Consider the following 25,606-nt stretch of genomic DNA (forward strand, 5'->3'; position numbering starts at 1 on the left):
TAATGTTCACACAATTACAAAATCACCTAACAATGCATTTCTCAGAATGTATCCTTGTCATTAAGTGGCACATAACTATATATAAAGAACTCTTACAACTTAATAATAAAAATGCAACTCAATTGAACAATAGGCAAATAATTTGAATAGCTTTTTCTCCAAAGATGATATGCAAATGACCAATAAATACACTAAAAGATGCTTGAGATTGTTAATCATCAGAGAAATGCAAATCAAATCCAAAATGAGGTACCACTTCACATCAACCAAGATAGTTAAAATAAAAATAGAAAAGACAGACAGTAACAACCATTATTGGGGATATGAAAGAATTGGAATCCTAATATATTGCTGGTGGCGCAGCCACTTTGGCAATCACTTTGGGCAGTTTCTCAAAACTTTAAAACTAGGCTTGTCTTTTTGATAAAAGCTATTTGAACTGGGGTGAGATGATATTTTATTCTAGTTTTGATTTGCATTTTTCTGATGGTTAGTTATGTTGAGCATTTTTTATATATCTGTTGGCCATACGTATGTCTTTTGAAAAATGTCTATTCCACTCTTTTGTCCATTTTTAAATTGGATTGTTTGCTTTTATTGCTATTGAGTTGTTTGAGTTCCTTATATGTTGTGGACACTAACCCTTTGTCAGATGCGTAGTTTACAAATATTTTCCCCCATTCTGTGGGTTGTCTTTTCAGCTGGCAAGAATGTGGAGAAAGAGGAACCCTCATATACTGTTAATGAGAATATAAATTAGTACAGCCATAGTGGCTGTACTTTTAGCTATTTGAAAAGGTTCCTCAAAAAACTAAAAATAGAACTACTATATGATCCAGCAATCCCAGTGCTGAAAATATATCTAAAAGAAAGAAAATAAGTATATCAAGGAGATATCTGCATTCCCATGTTTATTGCAGCACTATTCGCAATAGCTAAGATATGGAATCAAACTAAGTGTCCATCAAGGGATAAATCATTTTTAAAATGTGGTAATATAAATAATGGAATATTATTCACTCATAAAAAGAATGAAATCCTGTCATTTGTAACAATATGGATGGAACAGGAGGACATTATGTTAAATAAAATAAGCCAGGCATAAAAAAACAAATATTGCATGTTCTCATTCATGTGTGGGAGCTAAAAAAAATTGGACTTACAGAAATACAGTGTAGAATGATGGTTACCAGAGGTTTGGAAAGGTAGGGGAGAGGGGGGGATAAAAAGGGGTTGGTTAACGAGTACAAAAATACAGTTAGATAGAAAGAATAAGATCTAATGTTTGGTAACACACAGGGTGACTATAGTTAACAGTAATGTACTGTATATTTCAAAATGACTAAAAGAGTGGAATTGGAATGGTTCTTAACACAAAGAAACAATAAATGCTTGAGGTGATGGATATCCCAATTACCCTGATTTGATCATTACACATTGCATGCTTGTATCATAATATCACATGTATCCATAAATATTTTGTGGATACATCATATCCATAAAAATTATGAATCCATAAAAATAAATTTAAAATGTCAAATAAACTTAGGGTTACCATACGATTTAGAAATTCCACTCTTAAATGTATATTCAAGAGAAATGAAAACACATGTCTACACAAAAACTTATACATCAATATTTACAGAAACATCATATATGGTAGCCAAAAAGTAAAAGGATTCCAAACGCCCATCAACTAATTAATGGATGAATAATAAAATGTGGTGTATTTATACAATGGAATACTATTTGGCAATAAAAGCTCATGAAATATTGATACATGCTACAACATGGATGAACCTTGAAAACATTATGCTAAGTGAAATAAGCTAGTCACAAAGGCCACATATTGTAGGATTCCATTCATATGAAATGTCCAGGATAAGCAAATCCACAGAGAGAAAGTAGACTAGTAATTTCTAGGAGTTTGTGGGAGGGGGATCAAGAAAATGAGGGTGACTATCAATGATCTTAGGGTTTCTTTTAGAATGATGAAAATATTCTAAAATTGAATAGTGGTGATGATTGCATAGCACAATTAATGTACTAAAAACCATGGAATTGTGTACTTAAAAAGTGTGAATTTAATGATATGTAAATTATATGTCAACAAATCTGTTTTCAGTAAAAAAGTAAGCTTTAGAAAAAAATTACTTATTTCTTTTACTTACCTCAGTACTAAACTGTAGTTATATTCACCTCCTCAGTGGAGCCTGTCTCACCGCCCTCCCAACTCTGTCCTTGATGTCTTAAGGACAAGTACATTTTAGTGTGCTGTTACTGTACTTGCTGAGATTTTTATCATTTCCTCTGGAATAGCATATTTACACATCCTCATCTCTCTGTTTGACCTTAAGCCCTTTGAAGGCAAGGCTGGCATATTATGGGTTTTTGTACTCCTATTATTAAGCCCAGTGCCTAACACCTAGTAGGAGGGGACGATAAATGTTTGTTAAATAAATGGAAATATTACAAATTAATTCCCATACTTTCTTTTCCCATCCATTTCACTGTCAATCCTTGTTCATTGTGTCCTTGGATATACTGAGTTATTCATTACCTGAAATAAATGTGCTCTTAAACATTCTTTTTACTACATGCAATGAGTATTTATTGATTTGCCTTTAGAGAATATTATAAGGCATGGTGCATACATGAGAGAGCTTAGTGAATTTTTTTTTTTAATAGAGATGAGTCTCACTCTTGCCGAGGCTGGAGTGCAGTGGCATGATCTCGGCTCACTGCCAACCTCCGCCACCTGGGTTCAAGCAATTCTCTTGCCTCAGCCTCCGAGTAGCTGGAATTACAGGTGCGCATCACCATGCCCAGCTAATTTTTGTATTTTTTTTTTCAGTAGAGATGGGGTTTCACTATGTTGACCAGGCTGTTCTCGAACTCTTGACCTCAGGTGATCCATCCACCTTGGCCTCCCAAAGTGCTGGGATTACAGGCATGAGCCACTGTGCCCAGCCAGTGAATTTTTTAATAGCATTGACTTTAGAATAGAAGCCCATATTTTAGAGCTATTCTGCCACTGTCAAGCTGTAGAACCCTGGGTAATTTACATAACATTTTTGGACCTTGATTCCCATGTATAAAATGGAAAGAGTAGCAATATATATTTTATTGTACTACATTATGAGAGTTGAATTAGTTTATTGTGTAAAGCACTTAGCACAATGTCTTTATACATGAATGTTTATAAATGCCATAAAATATTCTGCTGAATATACTACAAACCCATACGTATAATGCTTCATAATACTTCTTGAGGGGAAATGAACACATATACTAAGATACACACACAAACACACACACATGCTTGCCAAACATGCTTGTCATTTAGACTAGGAGATATATTTTTGTAGTTCTACAGGATACATCAAAATTTTAACATTTTTTCATTATACTGGATAATATGCAAGCTGAATAAACAATATTATTATCCACAACAATATCTCTTCAGTTTTCTTTCCTTTTTAGGGTCCACTTGTGGAAACTGAGAATTTAGTTTCCATAGATATGTTACCTGTATATTACAAAGAATAATGCAATGAGTGGAATGGTTACCATACAGCAATGCTTCATTGCTGCAGGCAGCCCTTAATATCAGAGAGATGCTTTAAATTTCTCTTTAAATAAAAACTCTGCTGTGAAAATTTTTCCTGTAAATTAATACTACCAACTAGCTAATAAGTTCTTGAACAACAATGTCAAACCTATATGATATGTGCAGATAATCCATTCTTCAATGTAATAGAATGTAGCTAGATGATCTTCCACTCTGTCTTCATCTCTTATCCTGTAATCTAGAAATAGGAATGGATCATTTAACCTGCTCTCTGTGAAAAAGAATTTCTCAGGCTTCTTGTTTTGTTTCTTCATTTTTTTGTTTATTTTCGAGTGGCACCCAAGATGGTAGAATGATGCCAGGAGCTGAATGTACTGAATGTTTTTGCAGCCACTCAAAAACCATGCTCCAAATCTTAGCTGCTGTAGAAGGTCAGAGATAATTCTAGAACATGGGCTCTTGTCTGTTATGTTAAGCACTCACAATCTGGTTTGGAACTTTGATATTCTTAAAATGACTGGAAACAAATATTTTAGAGGAAGTGGAGAGGGAAAAACGACATTTTAGAAGGCCTTTTGGAAAAAGATTCTGAGATCACATCAGAGCTCAATGAGGACAAGTGCCACAGTCAGTTATTGATGTTTGCAATGGCCATGGTAAGAAGAGAGGAGAGGTACGTAAACCATTGCTTTATTTTTTAATATTATATTAAGAGGGCCAGGCGTGGTGGCTCACGCCTATAATCTCAGCACTTCAGGAGGCTGAGGTGGGTGGATCACCTGAGGTCAGGAGTTCGAGACCAGCCTGACCAACATGGCGAAACCCCATCTCTACTAAAAATACAAAAAAAATAGCTGGGTGTGGTGGTACGTGCCCGTAATCCCAGCTACTCGGGAGGCTAAGGCAGGAGAATCGTCTGAACCCGGGAGGCAGAGGTTACAGTGAGCCGAGATCACGCCATTGCACTCCAGCCTGGGCAACAAGAGTGAAACTCCATCTCAAAAAAAAAAAAAAAAATTATAGGTAGGTCTTAGATCTTCTATGTAAAATTGTGGCTTTGGAATAAACTGATTCTCTTATTCAATAATTCAGAGAAAGAGTTTGAGTGGAGGGGATGGAAAAGGAACTTGCGTTTATTAAGCATCTATTATGTGCCAGGATGTGTCATGGTACTTCATATTTAATCTTCACAATAACCCTCTGGAGTGAATATTTCTGCGCTGTCCCATTTATAACAGATCAGTATGGAACTTGTCTCAGTTCATTTAGTCAGTAAGTTTGTATTTGTACCTTTGTTCTTTATATGCAAAATCCCATGTTCTTTCTACTTGATTAGGTCAGAATTGTAGCAAGAAACAAATGACATACTCAAATTAGGTAACTGAGGAGAGCTAATAAAGGGGTTATTTATAAAGCTGTGGACAGAGATAAGAGAAACCTACAAGTAATGGTTTGGTATCTTTGGCCTAGCAAAATGTTGCAGGATCCTCGGGGTGTCACTTTTCTGGCTGGAAACTTGTAGCTGATGGCGCCTTTGCCCAAGTTTTGCTTGAGCCCACTGGGCTTGTTCTGCCCACTTGGCTAGGCAGGCTGTGCTCAGCTTATGGTACCAGCCTGGATCCTATGCCTCCAAGGGAGGCTGCGAGTCAGGTGTGGAGTGGCAAGGGGTGTGTGAGCAAGCATGTGGTCTGGCCACCACACAGTCAGACACGCTGTCTGATGCCACAGGGTGGGCAGCTCCAGATGCTGGCATGGGTGCCAGCTCTCTGCAAGGCTGCAGCTGGACCAGATGCACTGCAAGCAGCTTCCCCAGCTGGCACTGGGAAATGCAGTGGTGACTGGAAGCTTGGAGATGCCAGGAACTGCAGGGTCCCAAAGAGGGAGTCACAGCACTGGCTTGGGGAGCTCCCAGGCCTGGGGTCCCCAAAGGGCTGCAGCTCTTTTCTCCATCTCTTCACCCACAACGTGGTGAGCAAGGGACATGTTTCAGCTCTGTTTGTCTTACAGCTCTTTTAGCTTTGTCATTTTGTGGGTACTGAGTTCTTGTCCTGTGACCAGGAAGAGTGAGGTACACAGACAAGTTGAGAGTGAGCCAGACAAAGAGGAGCTTTACTAAGGAATAGAACAGCTCAGAGAAGACCCACATTGGTTAGCTCCTTTCCGTAGCCAGGGTGTCCCAATGAGCGTTCGGCTCCTAGCAGAGAGGGTAGCTCCTCTCTGCAGCTGGTTATCCCAACAAGTATTCAGCTATCAGCAGAGAGGGTTGCTGTCTTTGTAGCTGGTCATTCCATCACCTGCAACTCTCCACAGAAAGGAATCCCTAGAGTGGGTGGCTCCTCTCTGCAGGCAGGTCATCCCATTATCTCTGCAGCTGGTCATCCTGTCATTTCTCCATCCTCTGCTCTGCTCTGGCTGAGCCCAGGGCTTTTATGGGCCTCAGAGGGCAGAAAGTGCACACCAATTGGTCCACTGGCGGTTATGGGCCAAGCTGTAAAAGGCACCACATGTTCCTACTATGGTACATGGAACTGGCAGCCTGGCCTCCAGCCTTCAGGCCTTCCCTGGCCTGAAGTTGGAGCCTCTCTGTGGACCTGTCCCCTTCCGTCCAGGAGCCTGTCTGCCTCCTGCTGCCATCCATGGCACCCAGGCTGCTTGCACAAAGGGGCACCTGAAGGCCAGTGCCAAGCTGCTCTCAGCCTTCCCTTGGCTCTGCCCTCCATACTCTGGAGGGGGCCAAGGTGGCAGGGAGCTGGTGTGTCTGACTGTGCTGTGGCCAGACCCCACACCCGCTTACACACCATTTGCCACTCCATGCCTGACTTGCAGCCCCCCATGGAGGTGTGGGATCAAGGCTAGTAGCATGAGCTAAGCACAGCCTGCCAGGTCGACTAGGCAGAACAAGCCCTGCAGGCCCAAGCAAAACCTGGGTTAAGGTGCCACTGGCCACAGGTTTCTGGCCAGAAAAGCAACACCCCAATGATCCTGCAACAGTATCCAGGGACTAGTAAAAGCCAGAAGCTATCTCCTTGGAGAGATTAAGGAAGAAAGTGGGCATTAGAACTCTGAGGGTCAGGACTTTGGCTTTCAGCAGAAAGATGAAGAAAATTCTAATCCACAATGATACACAAGGAAGGGAGGGAAGGGAATAGATACCCTGTTCTTATTCTCCCCACCCTCTGCTTTCTTGCTGGTGACTTTAATTGATGGAAACAAACTTGAGGCTTGAGGCCAAGGGAGTCCATTGAGAAGGCCCATAAAGGTCAGCCTTTGAATGAAATAAAAGGGACAGAAGATCTGGAGGGTAAACAAACTGTATAGCATACCATCCCATTGGCTGTAAGAAAAATAGTGTTAGATAATGCTTTTAGGTGTTTTTGTAAAACTTTCATACAGATAAATAAGTGATCCACAAAGCCTTTTTGATTCATTGCAAAAAATATGCAAATAACAACAACCCCCTTCCCCCAAAAAACCTCAACCAACAGTGGCTTAAGCATTGAATATATTTAATTATATTGTATTTGAAGAGTTCTGAATTACAGAAATCCAGGGCTGATTCAGTAGCTCAGTGACATCATCAAAGATGTCATTTCTTTTTTCGCTTTTCGTCCCCACAGCCCCCCATTGTGTTGGTTCTCCTACTGTAGCTTATTACTGGCAGGTTATAATGTGTCTATCATAGCCCCAGGTCACACAAATGTACTTGTAGGAAGTTAGGCACAAAAAGGGCACTTATTTCCTTCTAAAGAAGTTTTGCCTTCTTGCCTTCATCTTATTCATAAAGCAAAATCTTAACAAGAACCTCAGGAAGATTTAATCTTTACATTTTAATGTCAGAATTCGTTTGCATACGCACTCCTACTACAATGGGATCTGAGAACGTGAGCATATGCCAGAGGGGAGCTGGAACTTTATAACTGGCTAAGCTCAATCATGAATCATCCCCTGGACTTGCGGACATTGCTACCCTTATCAAACCAGGGTACCACTAACTGAGAATAAAGTAGGGAGAAAAGCTGTTAGTCAATGAATATTGTCTTGAAATTAAAAAATATTACCTTGAAAATAAAAAAAATCCAACTTTTATTTTAGATTCGGGGGTACACATGCAGGAGTTTTACTTGGGTATATTGCGTGATGCTGAGGTTTGGGGAACTTATCTTGGATTTTGATAATACTTTTGCTTTAAAAAGATGAACATTCTCTAAGTCTCACTTACATTTTCAGTTTTGGCTTGAATCTGTCCCCCCTTCTTAATGCATTCCATCAAGTTTTATACTCAAATTGGATCACACAAGTTATTATTTATTCCCATAACACACTACACTTTTCCTTACCTCCATGCTATTCGTTTTTCCTCCCTTCTACTGTTTCTTAGTCTGATAAATTTCTGTTGATCCTTCAACATTTACATGTTGTTGCTTCTGCTGTGAAGACTTTCTCTCTCCCTCACTTTCTTCCTGCTCCTAAAGTTTCTTCAAACCCATCCCTGTTTTAGCTGCATTTTGTGGTAAACTTTATCTTTATGTCTGTTCCTCAATTAGAATATGACTTACTGAAGAGCAAATTTGAGTCCTTTTTGTTTGTTTCCTCCTCTACTACATTGATGCATTAATAGTCCCCAATTCTTTACCCTTCCCTGTATCCATGTCCTTTGCCATACATAATTATTTAGGGGCCTTCTCACCCTACCCAATTTGTTGACTCTGGGTTCAACGAGTTGTTTTGGCCAATGGGATGTGAGTACACATGATAGAAACAGGATTATTGAATTGAGGCTACTCTCTTATATGTCTGTCATTGCCGTGAGAAGATCGTGATGAAGTGTAGTCACTTCGTTGCCTCAAGCTAGGATAACCTAGATCAGCTGACAGCCAGACAATCTGCAGATGCATAGGCAAACCTGCTCAAGAGCATCAGAGCTTCTTAGCTGACCACCATAGGTGCATGAGCAATAAATATTTAATATTGTATGCCACTGTGGTTTTGTTACATAGCATTATTGTGGCAATAGACAACTAATACACCTCTTCTGCACACAGAGCAACATTTAACACACAGGAAATAAAAGCTTTATTACAATAGCACCTCTGAAAGTGCTTATACTCTGTAAGTGGTGCGAGACTGAACATCAGTGTAGTTTTGTTTCATATTATTTTTAATTGAATATGGGATATCCAGGTATGAATATTCAGGAAGTGGTTAGAGACATAGAGCTCTAGTGTACCTTAGAGAAAAGAAGATTTAGAGCTATGGGTTAGCAGTTATATTCATAAAAGTGAAGCCAAGAAAATAATTATGACATTTATTGAGCACATATTCTGTCTGGCACAATACAGACACTTGGAATATAATATTAAACAACATAGACATAGTTTCTTCTCTCATAGAAAGACATACAAAAAAGTTAAAAGCAAAAATAAGTAATATAACTACAAATACAGGTACTTATAGAAGAAATGAATAAATGGCTGAGTTAAAGAATAAATAGAGGGTTTAAGACATGTTCAAGATTTCATGGTCAGAGAAGGCCTTCTCAAAGTGGTAACATTTAATCTGAGAAATCCTCAATGAGGAAGGGAGTTTATCCTGCAATAGAGAAAGACACCCCATGCAATAGAAGCATAATGTACAAAGGCCCCAGAAAATAGATAAGCTTAGGGTGTTTGAAAGAACCATAAAAGCCATGGAGTTTGGAGCATACTTTCTTAGGAAGTACATAGAACAGAATGAGGTTGGAGGAATAGGCAGTGAGCATGTCATAGACTGTTGGAGGAAGTCTGGATTTAGATTCCAAATCAAATATAAAGCCCTACTTTATGGTTTTAAGCAGGAGGGTAACAAGATACAATTTATGACTTATATTTGAGGATTATGTTAGGTAGGTATTATCTATATGTAATTAGAGTTTTGAGAGATCTGATGTTCTTAACTGTGTGATATTGAATCTTGTATTTCTACCCATTATGTTCACTAATGATGGTTGGGCAGTGTATTAGTTCATTCTTACACTGCCATAAAGAACTACCTGAGACTGGGTAATCCATTAAAAATAAAGGTTTAATCACCTCACAGTTCTGTGGGCTATACCATCTTTTGCTTCAGGGGAGGCCTCAGGAAACAATCATAGCAGCAGTTGAAGCAGAAGCAAGCACATCTTCACATGGCTGGCAAGACAGAGAGAGAGAGAGAGAGAGGAGCAGGCACTACACACTTTTGAACAACCAGATCTCGTGAGAACTCTATCATGAGAACAGGAAGTGAGAAGTCCACCCAAAGGATTCAGTTCACCTCCCATTGGGCCCCTCTTCCAACACTTGGAATTACAATTTGGCATGAGAATTGGGTGGGGCCACGGAGCCAAACCATATCAGGCACGTTCCATAACTTTCTGTTGGGAAAGTTGGCATAGTAATTGTAGTAGTTTGGCCTGTTCTGTCGTCTAACTTTGAACGTGCTTTGGGAAGGTTTCTGATCTCAATATTTGGTGGCGTATTAGTATTCTTTTCTGAACGTGGTGCAATAGTATTTTTATTATCAGTCTTGGTCCTCAGCAACTCAAAGATAACAGAAAAATATTCTACTCAACATTCTGTCACATGTTTCATAAGTTAAACTGAAGCTCAGGAGATGTAAAGCATGTATCCACTGTCATATTAGTAGTAGTTGAAAGTAAGAGTCCTGAAAGTAAGAGTAGTTGAAAGTAAGTTTCCGTCCTATACTACATGATGCAAAAGGCTGCATTCTGAACCACAATGTTATATTGTTATTCTGAAGAGAGGAGTTCTGTCAGCAAGAGTGGAAAGAGGTCTGAGGACTGTGTTACATTCCATACAAGCTCAATATTTCTTCTGTCTACTTTATCCTGCCCCATCAGCTGGACTATTCATTTAGAGTACCTTGACCTCAAGGCACTTAAAACTATGGAAACTTGGAGATAGAAAGTAAAGTGAAGCATCTCAAAAATTTTCACAGAAATTAAGAAAATAAAACAGTTCAATCACTTACTTTCCAAAAAATCTGAGAGGTGCCTTGGAAGTTTCCATTTTCAAACAAGAGAAGCTAAGATATGGACTGGCAATGCAGAACAGAAGTCACAGTGCCATTAAAAAAACTAAACTTCTATTAAAAAGTCTAATGCTTGGTTGCCTAGAACCCCCATATGACATTCCTAATCCATTGCCTCTAGGAATTCTACACACACCCATCAATTTTATATATTTTCATAAACTCACTTTTTTCCTAAAACCAGTGAGGATTCTAGAATCTAGCATATAAAATCATTTAGCTATTTTCTCTAACTCCCAAAAGTACAGCATTTCTTTCTCTTGAGAAAAAGCATCATTCTATCTGCTTCTAGACCCACCCACATCTGTCTTTCTGGAAACTATATTTTGTAGGCACTAATTTGAAGAACTCATTAAAAAGAAAAGAAAAAAGAAGCTTTAAGAATAACTGATTACAGTCAACATTCCCATAATTTGTAATGTCTTAATTTTTAATCCCCCTGTAGATGAAAACAGTACTTTCTGTTTCAAATTTGGGTAATTGAATAGTGACTTAATGAGCAAATTGACAGTGATTGTCAAAAAATTTCCATCATATTGATGGTTAAAGTAACAAGGGCTGATTTTCTTTTAATTTAATCTCTCCTTTACATGGTTTGCCAATCAGGCCAGCTTTTTCTAATTTTGCTAGAAATAGGTGGGAAAGCTTTTGCTCTCCTGCCTCCACTGTTTTAAGTACAGTAAGTTTTCATTGTGGCAATAGTTCTAAGAGGATTTTTTTAAAAAGCTTTGTAAAATCATGTGAATCCTAATTAATGTTTGGTTATGCTTATCATTCTTGCTATTTTAGTTACATCAACACTTAATAGATCTTATTAAAGCAATGTAATAACTAAGTATTGTTAGAACACCCATTAGCTAGCATTCTAAGCCTTGTTCTTGAATTAATTATTCAAAGCCAAAGTATTCATTTTCTTCAATTTTATACTGTAATAGATGCCAGAAGTCCTGAATTCTAGCTACTAAAATATTCTGTAAACTAAGGTAAAAAACCTGATTTTTCCAGATTTGACTTTCCCCAGTAGGGAGATTGAGAGCAATACACTGGATATTTCTAAGGTTATTTCAAGCTTTAGAATTAAAATTCCAGCATTATGGAAAAAGTGATTATCCAAGTTCAGGTCAGAAATTACCAGAGTTTGGTTGGTTTTAACTGTAATACATTGCAGTGTCTAAGATTAATGAACATGTATATATAATAGGTATATTGAGAAAATCCTGATTCCCACAAGGATGTAACTAGTAATGTAACTAGTAATTCACAGACTCTAAATGGGCAGTTGATACCAATGCCTATCAAATAGAAGGGTAAAGAGGAATGTCATTATCCATATTGGAAAATGATGGAAGGAAAAGAACTTATAAACCATTTCTTGTGTTTTTCTCTCCCCTCCTCCATTTGGCCTCCCACCCACCCACCTCCCATCAGCACCATATTGATGCAGGAGAACTGTCAGCTGCTGGGAGTTAGTGGTAGGGCTGGGGTTTTGCAAATGACCTAACCTTGTTTTGAATTTCTGTTTTCCATCTGCTTTTGGCAAACATTGCTGCATTTTTAATAAGTCAATCTACTTTTAATATAATTGATGAGCATTCCATTTGCTTTCCAGTGCAATACTGAGGTTGTTTTATATTGAGGAACAAGGAAGCCTGGCTTCCTTCCCCATAACGTCCCACTGGCCCCTTCTGCCATTCATAACTAGAACTATAATTTACTTTCTTCTTTATCCCTACTTAGGAGCTTTCCTGTGGCCTCTTTCTCTGGTTACCAGACTCAATCTCTCTCTCTCTCTCTCTTTCTGGTCCTTGCTGTAGGATCAAGGATGTGCATGGACCATGGTGCCCTCACCAATTCTCTTCTAAAGGACAGATTATACAGGCAACTGGCATGGGCCAAGATTGTCAGCCCTTCCATTTGAAGATCTTCCTACCCTTCTACTCTTCCCTCCAGTGAGGGGAGAAAGAACTAATTTCAGCCAATTTCAGGGATTCTCCTCATTTGTTTTCTGACCTTTAACTCCACATCACTTTCTCTTCCTTTCCCTTCAAAAACTACGCTTTTCAAGCTGGTGAGTACGCAAGATTTGTCTTATGTACCAACTCTGACTGGCTGTGTGTGCCTGGAATATTATTTGAAAAGTGAGTCTGGGCTTATTTAGCAGGAAAGATCGCTGCGATCTCTATAAGTTGTGGGAAGGGGAAGGATCCACCTGGAACCAACAGCCTCATTAGTCCTTACTTCATACCCAGATAGAAGTGGGCCTGTCTTCTCATGTATTCCAACTGTTTACTGTGGGAATTATGCCATGCCGCATTTAATTACACTTGCTTTTAGAAAGTCTTCCTGCCCTGCCTTGCCATTCCTGCCCTGCACTCTAACTAAAAGTGTTTTAAGGACAGTGACCATGTTTTTCATATGTGTTTTCTACTTACAGCCTACCTAATATTTAGCCTGGCAGATAGTAAGTGCTAATAAAGTGACATATCTGTGGAAAATGAGATTGATTTTTTTCTCTTTATCTAGTCTTCTACTCTCTTATCCCCCGCTGCTGATTTGCAAGTGCTACTTTAACAGCTCTCAAATCTGTCCATGCTTCTTGCAGCTGAAAACATTCTTTCCTGACTGTTAAAACTCACCTATGCTTCAAGTAAACTTAGCTGGGAGTAGTTTTGTGACACCTTTTCATCCTTACTCCAAGCTAGGTGAAGTGTGCCTCCTACATGCTCCTCAGGGCACAGACCTCTCAAACTACTAACTAGCTTGTGCTTCAGTTGTGGTTTTCCTGTAAGGCTCTCTCTCAATCCTCAACTCCTCAAAGGCAGAAGTATAACACCTGGCAATATAGTAGACACTCAATAAATGGGCTTCAAATGAATGAATAAAACAATTAGGTGTACATTAAGATGTGGAACACAGAGCAAAGCTCAAATATTTTATTACCCAAAGTGTTTCCAAGACTAAATTCTGTGCTAAATTATGGTCCTGACAGTTCATTAGATAACGTTTTAACAAAATATTTCCCTAGAAAATGCATTGCCATGGGTTTGATTATTTCACATTTGATTTTCATTATCACTCTTGTCTTCATTGGGAAAGGCCATTCCTTCTTTTCTCTAGAGAGCATGGAATGAGTAACTTTATGCTGTTTGATAAACTTACACAGTTTACAGGAACAAAATCCTAGTTAGAAATTCAAGAAGCCCAAATCAAGTATTTAATAACCCACAGGGATAACATTTCTCAGAGAGAATATAGATTTCTGTTTACTCATTAATATTCCCCCTCTGAAGAAAATAGTTTGCTTTGAGTGGTGATTATTTTCTGTAAAATCACTTGCATTGAAATGAGATGCAAAATATACATAAGAAAAGCGAAGAAGACAAGAGAAGCACTCGTTTCTTTCTATATTTTAATCACGGTCCCCACACAAATTTTGCTTTACAAATGATCTTTGAGTCTATGGTATGTAGCTTAATGAAGTAAATATTTAATGACAAAACATATGCTGAAGAAGTATAAAAACACTTTTCTGTATGTGTTCTCACTTGTAGTTTCTCCCTTTTGTAAAGTGGACATGTAAAACTAGTTGGAAAATTTGAGAGGAAAAAAATAAATATATAAGGTTTTAGTCTTTGCTGTGGTTGATAGCGTGTTCTTATTTTATTTCATTTTTCTTGATTGGGCTCAGATTTGAAGCAAACTGTACTTTCCTGAACAACAGACACAAAAAAATCACTTACATGTGCTTGCATTTTTACTTTTTCTTTATGTTTTGTCTACAGGGAATAGAAATAATGAGATTGCTAATTTATATTTTGCATACTATAAAATATGACTTTTAGTCTTAAATATAATATAAGGTGAAGTTATTTTAAATCTTTAGATTTATTTATTTATTTTATTTAAATCTTTAGATTATCTTTTACCATATCCTCATATAAAAACTAACACAATACATGCTTTATTGTGGTTTGAGTTTTATTTCTGCTTAAATTCAAAAGCTAATTAATCATAGAAACCTCTCAGAAGAATTGTTCATGTTTAAAATCCTTGAGGGAAAGTTTTTTCCTCAATTTTTTGTATTGTGGTAAAATACACACAGCATTTGCCATCTCAACAATTTTTTTAAGTGCACAGTTCAATGCTATTAAGTATGTTCACATTGTTGTGCAACCATCCACCTTCAGGACCCTTTTCATCTTGCAAAACTGAAACTCTATACCCATTAAACAATAACTCCCCATTCTCCCTCCCTTTAGGTTCTGGCAACCACCATTCTCTTTTCTATCTCTGTGATTTTTACTACTTTAAGTGTCTTATATAAGTAGAATTATACAGTATTTGTCTTTTTGTGATTGGCTTATTTAACTTAGCATAATGTCCTTAAAAATCATCCATGTTGTAGCACATGTCATATTTTCCTTCTTTTTTAAGGCTAAATCATATTATATATATACACCCACATTTTGCTTATCTATTCATCAGTTGATGGACACTTGGGTTCTTCCATGTTTTAACTATTGTGAATAATGCTGCCATAAATATGAGTGTATAAATATTTCTTTGAGACACAACTTTATTGTTGCCTTTGTATTTAGTTATTTTTTATAGTGAAATGTTTCAATTCCTTTTCATTTCTTTTTGTGTATACAACATTCTATAACCATTTTCTTTGTGGTTACCATGGGGATTACATTTAACATCCTAAAGTCATTATACTCTAATTGGAATTTATACCAGATTAACTTTAACAACATATAAAAACACTGCCCATTTACACATCTATCCCTATCCCTTTCAGTTAGTGTTGTCACAAAATTACACCTTAGTATATCTGTGTGCAAAAATAAACTAGTTTTAAGATGTATTAATCTCTTACATTATGTAGAAAACAAAATATAGAGTTACAAACCAAAGCTATAATAATACTATCATTTAGACTTTTTTTTAGTGTATTAGTATCTTAAACTTTAAAAAGTACAGTTACACTGTGTTGTTACGTAATACTAGTTTTTAAATAATTTCCCGTGTATTTACCTTTACTGAGATCTTTTTTTCATCATACTGGTTCTAGTTACCTTCTAGTGTCCTTTTATTTAAACTTGCAGGACTCTTTTTAGAATTTCTTGCAGGGCAAACTCTAGTGCTAATGAACTTGCTCAGCTTCTGTTTATCTGGAAATTTCTTAATTTTGATCCCACTTTTGAAGAATAGTTTTGCTAGACACAGATTTTCTGGTAAACAGTTTTTGTTTTTGTTTTGTGTTAGCACTTTGAGTATATTAGCCCACTGCCTTCTGGCCTCCAAAGTTTCTGATAAGAAATCTTCTGATAGTCTTATTGATTAACTCTTGTATGTGATGAGTCACTTCTCTCTTGCTGCTTTCAAGAATCTATTTATTTATTTATATTTTTGAGGCAGTCTTGCTCTGTTGCCCAGGCTGGAGTGCAGTGGTATGATCTTGGCTAACTGCAACCTCTGCCTCCCAGGTTCAAGCAATTCTCGTGCCTCAGCCTCCAGAGTAGCTGAGACTACAGGCGTGCACCGCTATGCCCAGATAATTTTCGTAGTTTTTGTAGAGATGGGGTTTCACCATGTTGGCCAGGCTGGTCTCAAACTCCTGGCCTCAAGTGATCCACTGCATTGGCCTCTCAAAGTGCTGGGATTGCAGGCATGAGCAACTGCATCTGACCGTTATCTCTTTGTCTTTATGTGGTTCCATTACAATGTGTCCTGGTGCAAGTCTCTTTGAGTTCATTCAACTTAGAAGTTATTGAGCTTCTTGGATGTCTATATTCATGTCTTTCATCAAATTTGAGAAGTCTGGGGTCAATATTTCTTCAAATAATCTCTCTTCCCCTTTCTCTCTCTCTTTCTCTGGGTCTCCTACAATACATATGTTGGTCTACTTGATGGTATCCCACAAGTCTTTAAGTCTATGTTCACTTTTCTGCAGTCTTTTTTTTAATTTCTCAGACTTGATTATTTAAATTCTCCCAATGTCAAGTTTGGTAATTCTTTCTTCCGCCTGCTCAAATCTGTTATTGAATCCCGCCAGTGAATTTTTAATTTTGATTAGTGTACTTTACAGCTCTAGATTTTTTTCTTTTTAGATTTTTTATTTTTTATTGATATTTTTAATTTGTTCATAAATTATTTTTTCTTCATGTATTCCTTTTAGATTTTTTATTTTTTATTGATATTTTTATTTTGTTCATAAATTATTTTTTCTTCATGTATTCCTTTAGTTCTTTGAGATCTTTAAAACAGTTGTCTTGAAGTGTTTGTCTAGTAGATCTGCAATCTGGTCTTTCTCAGGGACAGCTTACGTTGGTTTATTTTTATTTTTTTCCTTTGAGCCATGATTTCCTGTTTCTTTGTATGCTTTGAAATTTTTGTTGTTGTTGAAAACTGGACCTTTGAATCTAATAATGTGGTAACTCTGGAGATAAGATTCTCCCCCTTTCTTAGGGTTTGCTCTTTTCTATTTTTGTTTTGTTTTGGTTTTGATTGTTGTAGACTGTCTCTATACCAATGATTAGCCTGGGGGGATAAACCTAAGGTCATCTTTAGTCTTTTCTAAGCCTGCACCTTTTCCTGGCATGAGTAGTAGTCACTTTCTAATTTTCTTAATATATACAGTTGTTTTTGAATGGCCTAGTATTTAAGGTCTATGGAAATAAAAATGTATAAAACCTAAAAAGAAACAAAAAATCTAGAGCTTAAAAGTACAATAACTGACATGAAAAACTCACTAGAGAGATTCAAGAACAGATTTGAGCAGCAGAAGAAAGAATCAGCAAACATGACAGTGTGACAATTTAACTGATCAAGTCTGTGGCATTGAAAGAAAAAAGACTCAATAAAAATGAACAGGGTCTAAAGAACCTGTGGAATACCATCAAGTGGACCAACATATGCACTGCAGGAGACTCAGAAGAGGCAAAAGAAAAATGAAAGAGGGAAGGATTCTAGCCCTTTAAATACCATGAAAGTCACTTCAGATTAAGAAAGAGAGCCTTGCAACAAACAGTGGTGGGGAGTAGGGGCTAGTGCTGTAATGGCTGGCTGCCTGCCTCTTGGTCTGCACCTCAATGATCAAAAGCAGCAATCAGAATACAGATTCTAATTACTGAACAACAAGTTCTTATTGCTCTCTGTGGCTCCCACAGGCCATGTGCAAGCTGTTCCAGAGATAATGAATAGATGCCTGCCACAGGCTAGGGTTGGGGGATTGGTATTTGCTGCTGATCTAAGAGCTGACAATTTACTGTCCAACCATCCCCTGGAAGTTACAAGCCTTTAGTAGACTATAGACTTAAGAAATAGTTATGTTAGACAGATGTTGTCAGTGCAATTGTTGTCTAGGTGGGTAGATTGATTCCTGATGTTACTGCACCACCTTGTAGAATTCTCTTTGAAGAGCCTTTTAAATTAAGAAATGCATATAATATATTGTTAGATAATTGGCTCAAGTCATATTTCTCATAAATATTAATATATTATATTCAATTGACAGTTTTTCACGATTTGTACACATAGAACTATTTATTTCAAAATATTTTTAGGGACATAATTTTGAAAGTCATTTCTCCTGAATATGGTGATGAAATGAAAACTGTTCAAAAAAACTAATTATTGAGATTTTGTTAACTGAAAACCAAAAGTGAAATTGAAAAGAAATGTGAATGCGTATATGGTGAACTCTTGAGTATGTGTGTGATGTAAAGAGGGGAGATTATGAAGAGAACCCTGTGCCTTCAAATCAACTAAATGGTTAAATAAAACACAGTAACAAGTGTGGTCTTGTTGCTAGATCAGGCACATTTTTAGTTTTGGAACATACTTCATTTCATAGAATTTAATATGTAACTGTTGTTTGTGTATAAAATCTTATTTACCCTCTCCCACACAAACTCGAATTATAAACTTTAATTTTCCTTTTAAAATAAAACACAATTTGTCTCTCATGATGTAACAAAATTAAATAAAACATAAAGCATTTCTAAATAAACATGCAATAATAATTTTAGCTCTAGCCTAGTAACATTTCAAGCAAAGTCATCAAATCATGGCTGTACACAAATTTATTAATGATAAGATCATGTTAATACCAATTAGTTCGTTTGCCTTTATATTTAACAAAGTGCTTTTGATGCTTATCTGATAGACATTGTGCAAGGCATATTACATGTGGTGGGATGTGGGATAAAATTGCATATAGTTGAGCATTTCTTTCTTATATTTAACTTTTGAATAACCCAAACTTTCCTACATTATTCATGAACATTCCAAAAACACTATTCTAAAATGAATTGGAATTTTGATTTATCAAATGGTAAACTAATTCCACTACATGTAAATAGTGTTCAACATTCTCATTTTTAACTTCCAACGTTTTGATATAAATTATGTATAAAAGTAGACGACTGCTTGGAAAACAGTCCTGCAACCCTTGTCTTTTTGTCGTAATCTATCCACAAGACTGGATGTATGTTCTGAAAATCACAATGCATACAAATGTGAAGAGGTTCATGTAGGTTAAATAATAATAATAATAATGAGTAACATTTATGTATTGCATACTATGTGGCAGGCAGTGTTCTAGGCACTTGCCCATATTAAACCATTTAATCCTTAAAACAATCTTATAAGGTAGATATTACTATTACTTTCATTTTACATGTGAGAAAATGGAAGCACAGAGAGATAAGGTAACATGTTCAAGGATATATAGCTAGGATTTTGTGGGGTTGGGATTTAAACTCAAGTAGTCTGGCTTTAGACTTTATAATTAACTATTGCTAGAATAAGTAGAAAGAACTTTATGAAATAAGTTGACTGTAAAGAAACTGAAGAAAGATATCACTTAAAAATTTTGCTTAATTTTTTTATTTTGAAATACTTTTAGACTTACAGAAAAGTTGCAAAAATAGTGCAGAGAATTCTCTTTACTCAGCCTTCCCTAATATTAACATTTTATATTACCTTAGCATTGCTATTCAACCAGGAAATTGACATTGGTACAATACTGTTAACTATTGTTGATATATATGTGTATATAAAAGAGGCTATTTTTAATTTGTGAATTGTTGCAATAATGTCCTTTTTCTGGTCTGTAATCCAATTCGGCTCTTACATTGCATTTAATTATTATGCTTTCTCAGTCTCCTCCAAACTATGACAGTTCCTCATTCTTTTTTTATCCACTATGGACAGGACATCTGTTAAGAGTAACTTAGGGCAGTTATTTTTGGTACTTATTGAGTTCCTCAGTATACATTTGTCTGTTGTTTTCTCAAGAGTATATTGAGATTATCAATTTTTGGCAAGAATACCACAAAAGTGATGTTGTGTCCTTCTCAGTGCGTCATATCAGTAGGTATCTGATGTCTGTATATCTTTTTACTGATGGATGTTAATCTTGGTCACTTGTTAAGGGTAATGTTTGGTAGTTTTCCCCAATGTGAAGTTTCTATTCTTTTCCTTTGAAGGGTACATTCTAATGGAAAGATACTTTGACATTGCAAATACCCTATTTCTTATCACACATTGTTCAATGATTTTGGTATTCATTTATGATATTGCCTGCAACCATTATAAATGTGGTGTATGCTTAATGTAATTTGTTCTAAAGAACAGCTATTCCCTTTGCACTTTTAAATTAACTATTCAATTTTTTATTTATATCAGTATGGGTTATAATCTGGCACTATTAATACTTAACTTTGTTGTTCAAATTACTCCAACTTTGGCCAGTAGGAGCTCCTATATATTTTGAGATGACCTTATTACTTTTTGAATGCCTTACAGTTTTGAAAAAGGAAATCACTGCAATATTTTTAAAACATCAGCTTGGGATGTAACAGTTAAGAAAAAATATTTTGTATTTGCAACTGTCTTAGGCTGTTTTGTGCTCCTATAACAGAATACCATAGACTGAGTAATTTATAATGAACAGAAATTTATTTTTTACAGTTCTGGAGGCTGGAAAGTTCAAGACTTAGGGGTTGATATCTGGCAAGGGTCTTTTTGCTGCATCATCCCATGACGGAAGCCAAGAGGGAGACAGAGAGAGAGAGGCAGAGAGAGACAGAGAGAGATTGAGAGAATGGAAGAGGAGGCCAAACTTGTCCTTTTATAAGGAACCTACTCCCCAGAAACAGCATTAATTCATTTATAAAGGCGGAACCATTATGGCCTAATCACCTCTTGGAGGTCCTGATATGATTTGACTCTGTGCCTCCACCCAAATCTCATCTTGAATCATACTCCCATAATTCCCAAGTGTTGTAGGAGCGACCCAGTGGGAGATAATTGAAACATGGGGGCGGTTTCCCCATACTGTTCTCGTGGCAGTGAATAAATCTCATGAGATCTGATGGTTTTATAAGGGGAAATCTCTTTCACTTGCCTCTCATTCTCTCTCTTGCCTGTTGCAATGTGAGACATGCCTTTCACCTTCCAACATGATTATGAGGGCTCCTCAGCCTTGTGGAACTGTGAGTCCATTAAATCTCTTTCTTTTGTAAATTGCCCGTTCTCAGTTATGTCTTTATCAGCAGTGTGAAAACAGACTAATACTGGTTGCATCTCTCAACGCTGTTGCATTGAGGATTACATTTCCCACACATGCTTTTTGGAGGACATATTCAAGCCACAGCAGTAATGTTTGCATATTTGATACATGTCAAAATACATATATATATATATATTTCTGACAAATAGCAGTAACAATAAAATTGATATTTTGCAGTTATAAGTAAATATTTTAATGCTTCGATAATTCTCACTTGGAACTAAGCTAACTCCAAGGTTTACGTATGCTCCACGCTAATAATGGGTTGGCTAGTTTTCCCTATACAGAGAAAAACAATACATAGACCAATTTCTACATTATAGATGCATTCCGTGCTGCTTTTTATTTTTTTACCTTAACTCAGCTATTCCACTGAAGTTCTATACATGTCACCAAAGCTTACTTTATGCAAATCATAGAACATGAAAAGGGAACACTTTCAACAGCATTATTTGTAGTGGCTTAGCTATAAATTGGAAATTTAAAAAATTTAGTCAGCAAACATTTACTGAATACTCTCAATGTTAGGGATTTTGCCAGGCATTAATAAGGAAAATATTTGAAAGAAGTTAGTTAGAAAATTAGAAAATTCTATTTACTTACAAAAAAGGAATCATAAATAGTGAATCTGTGGGAAATAAAAAAAATAAATAGCTACATATGTTTCCTTAGGGGCCTGAAAAACAGAGAGAAAAAAATTTACATGATATAATGATACATCATTTAAAAGTTCATGGGCTGGGTGCAGTGGCTCATGCCTGTAATCCCAGCACTTTGGGAGGCCAAAGCAGATGGATCACAAGGTCAGGAGTTTAAGACCAGCCTGGCCAATATGGTGAAACCCTGTCTCTACTAAAAATACAAAAATTAGCCTGACGTTGTGGCGGGCACCTGAACTCCCAGCTACTCGGGAGGCTGAGGCAGGAGAATTGCTTGAACCTGGGAGGCGGAGGTTGCAGTGAGCCGAGATTGCGCCATTGCACTCCAGCCTGGGTGACAGAGTGAGACTCTGTCTCAAAAATGAAAAAGTTCATGATATAATCCATGAATTATAAATAATATGACATAATAGACATATTAATAAACAGCTATGGGAATCACAGAAGAGGGAGCGACTAATTCTGCCTAGGAAGAAGATGGATGGTGTGAGAGGAAGCTTCAGAATGGAGGAGACAGTTTTAGAATGAAGAATTCAGTAGTGAGAAGGAAATTGGGAGAACTTTCCAGGATGAGGCAAAAACTTGATTAAGGACACAGGCATGAAGGAGAAAAATAGGATTAAGGAACGAATGGGAAACTGAAACTCAGGTTGCGTTTGAAAGAGGAGGATGGAAGCAGTGGAAGGCAGAAGTCTGGGTGGTAAGTTGGAGCCAGGACATGGTGTGTCTTACAGACCATGGCAAGAAGTTTGGCTTTGTCTTTTTTAACACCTACAAAACCTTTGAATGGCTTTGTCTTGAACACTGGAAATTATTCAGCAATTAAACTTGGATATTTTGGACCTGGAAAAATAACCAGAGCAAAATAAGAGATGGAGTGATTCTGTATTATTATTCCAAAGAGGCTATTGAATCACGTGACAACAGCTTTGATAAAAAATATTTCAAAATATATAAACCCAAACATGTTGATCTCATTTCTGGCTCTGTGTATCTTAACTTTTGCATATTATCTTATGGTATTCCTTTTCAGAAAACAGGTCTTGGGAAAAGTGGTAAATTAAATGAGATTGAATATAACAAAATAAAGACAGTATTGTCTGCATTCAATATTAAAATCTCTTTCTCCATAAATTATAGTTTTTTGTCATGTAGAAGAACTGTATGGGAATTTTGGTCTAGCAGTAAATATCCTGAGTTCTGTATAAATTACACATCAAACTGTATGCAGCATGGACTTAAACTAATGAGGGATTGATTGATTTGGAATCTTCTTTACAATGAAATATAATCTTAAGTTTTTAATCAACATATTTTCAGAGATGACATAGCGTATTTTTTAAAAGAACAAAATATAGAAAAAGTCAACTTTTGTAAACAAAAAGTATAAATAAGTACTCTAAATTTGTTAACAAAATTTGAAAAAAATTATTTTATTCAAGACCTTGTTTATGTTAAAACAAAAGTATCTGAAGTGAGTGTAAAGTGTTTCTGTTTAAAAAAAAGAACTTTCATTTTGTCTTAAAGACATTAATGAGTGGCTTTACTTTTGGGCATGGTTTGTCAAAAGGTACTGAACTAGTAGAAATACTTAAAGTCATCAAGTAATTTGTAATGATTAAATTAGTTCATTTCAGCAGTAAGTGAGACATCAAACAATGATGTTTGTATTGTCTCGGATCTTCTATTCTGATGGAATATTTGTAGAATAATTTTGCAAATAAGAGGTATAAATCTCTGAATTTTTACAGAAGTGAATAAATCAATGAACTGAATACATGAGTGAAAATTCAGTGTACATTGCCATGAGTGAAAATTCAGTAATGTATACTGAATAAACAAAATACATAAAATAAATTTTATTATCTTATAAAATTTCAACTAGCACAAACTTTAATGGGTAGAAAATGAAGCAAGGCTTATGTCTGGAAGAATTGCTAATTAAAGTTTGGATATAAAGTTATATTTTTGAGAAGAATGCATGAACTTTTTTTTGTTTCTCTCTGTTTTTTATTTTTTATTTTTTACTTTTTTTTAAATTATACTTTAAGATTTAGGGTACATGTGCACAACGTGAAGGTTAGTTACATATGTATACATGTGCCATGTTGGTGTGCTGCACCCATTAACTCGTCATTTAACATTAGGTATATCTCCTAATGCTATCCCTACCCCCTCCCCCAACCCCACAACAGGCCCCAGTGTGTGATGTTCCCCTTCATGTGTCCATGTGTTCTCATTGTTCAATTCCCACCTATGAGTGAGAACATGTGGTGTTTGGTTTTTCATTCTTGCAATGGTTTGCTGAGAATGATGGTTTCCAGCTTCAATCATGTCCCTACAAAGGACATGAACTCATCATTTTTTATGGCTGCATAGTATTCCATGGTGTATATGTGCCACATTTTCTTAATCCAGTCTATCATTGTTGGACATTTGAATTGGTTCCAAGTCTTTGCTATTGTGAATAGTGCTGCAATAAACACATGTGTGCATGTATCTTTATAGCAGCATGATTTATAATCCTTTGGGTATATATCCAGTAATGGGATTGCTGGGTCAAATGGTATTTCTAGTTCTAGATCCCTGAGGAATCGCCACACTGACTTCCACAATGGTTGAACTAGTTACCAGTCCCACCAACAGTGTAAAAGTGTTCCTATTTCTCCACATCCTCTCCAGCACCTGTTGTTTCCTGACTTTTTAATGATTGCCATTCTAACTGGTGTGAGATGGTATCTCATTGTGGTTTTGATTTGCATTTCTCTGATGGTCAGTGATGATGAGCATTTTTCCATGTGTCTTTTGGCTGCATAAATATCTTCTTTTGAGAAGTGCCTGTTCATATCCTTTGCCCACTTTTTGATGGGGTTGTTTGTTTTTTTTGTTGTAAATTTGTTGGAGTTCATTGTAGATTCTGGATATTAGCTCTTTGTCAGATGAGTAGATTGCAAAAATTTTCTCCCATTTTGTAGGTTGCCTGTTCACTCTGATGGTAGCTTCTTTTGCTGTGCAGAAGCTCTTTAGTTTAATTAGATCCCATTTGTCAATTTTGGCTTTTGTTGCCATTGCTTTTGGTGTTTTAGACATGAAGTCCTTGCCCATGCCTATGTCCTGAATGGTATTGCCTAGGTTTTCTTCTAGGGTTTTTATGGTTTTAGGTCTAACATTTAAGTCTTTAATCCACATTGAATTAATTTTTGTATAAGGTGTAAGGAAGGGATCCAGTTTCAGCTTTCTACATATGGCTAGCCAGTTTTCCCAGCACCATTTTTAAATAGGGAATCCTTTCCCCATTTCTTGTTTTTGTCAGGTTTGTCAAAGATCAGATGCTTGTAGATATGCGGCATTATTTCTGAGGGCTCTGTTCTGTTCCATTGATCTATATTTCTGTTTTGGTACCAGTACCTTGCTGTTTTGGTTACTGTAGCCTTGTAGTATAGTTTGAAGTCAGGTAGTGTGATGCCTCCAGCTTTGTTCTTTTGGCTTAGGATTGACTTGGCGATGCAGGCTCTTTTTTGGTTCCACATGAACTTTAAAGTAGTTTTTTCCAATTCTGTGAAGAAAGTCATTGGTAGCTTGATGGGGATGGCATTGAATCTATAAATTACCTTGGGCAGTATGGCCATTTTCATGATATTGATTCTTCCTATCCATGAGCATGGAATGTTCTTCCATTTGTTTATGTCCTCTTTTACTTCATTGAGCAGTGGTTTGTAGTTCTCCTTG

This window comes from Pongo abelii, chromosome 3, assembly GCF_028885655.2.
Source record: "Pongo abelii isolate AG06213 chromosome 3, NHGRI_mPonAbe1-v2.0_pri, whole genome shotgun sequence".
Lineage (NCBI taxonomy): Eukaryota > Metazoa > Chordata > Mammalia > Primates > Hominidae > Pongo > Pongo abelii.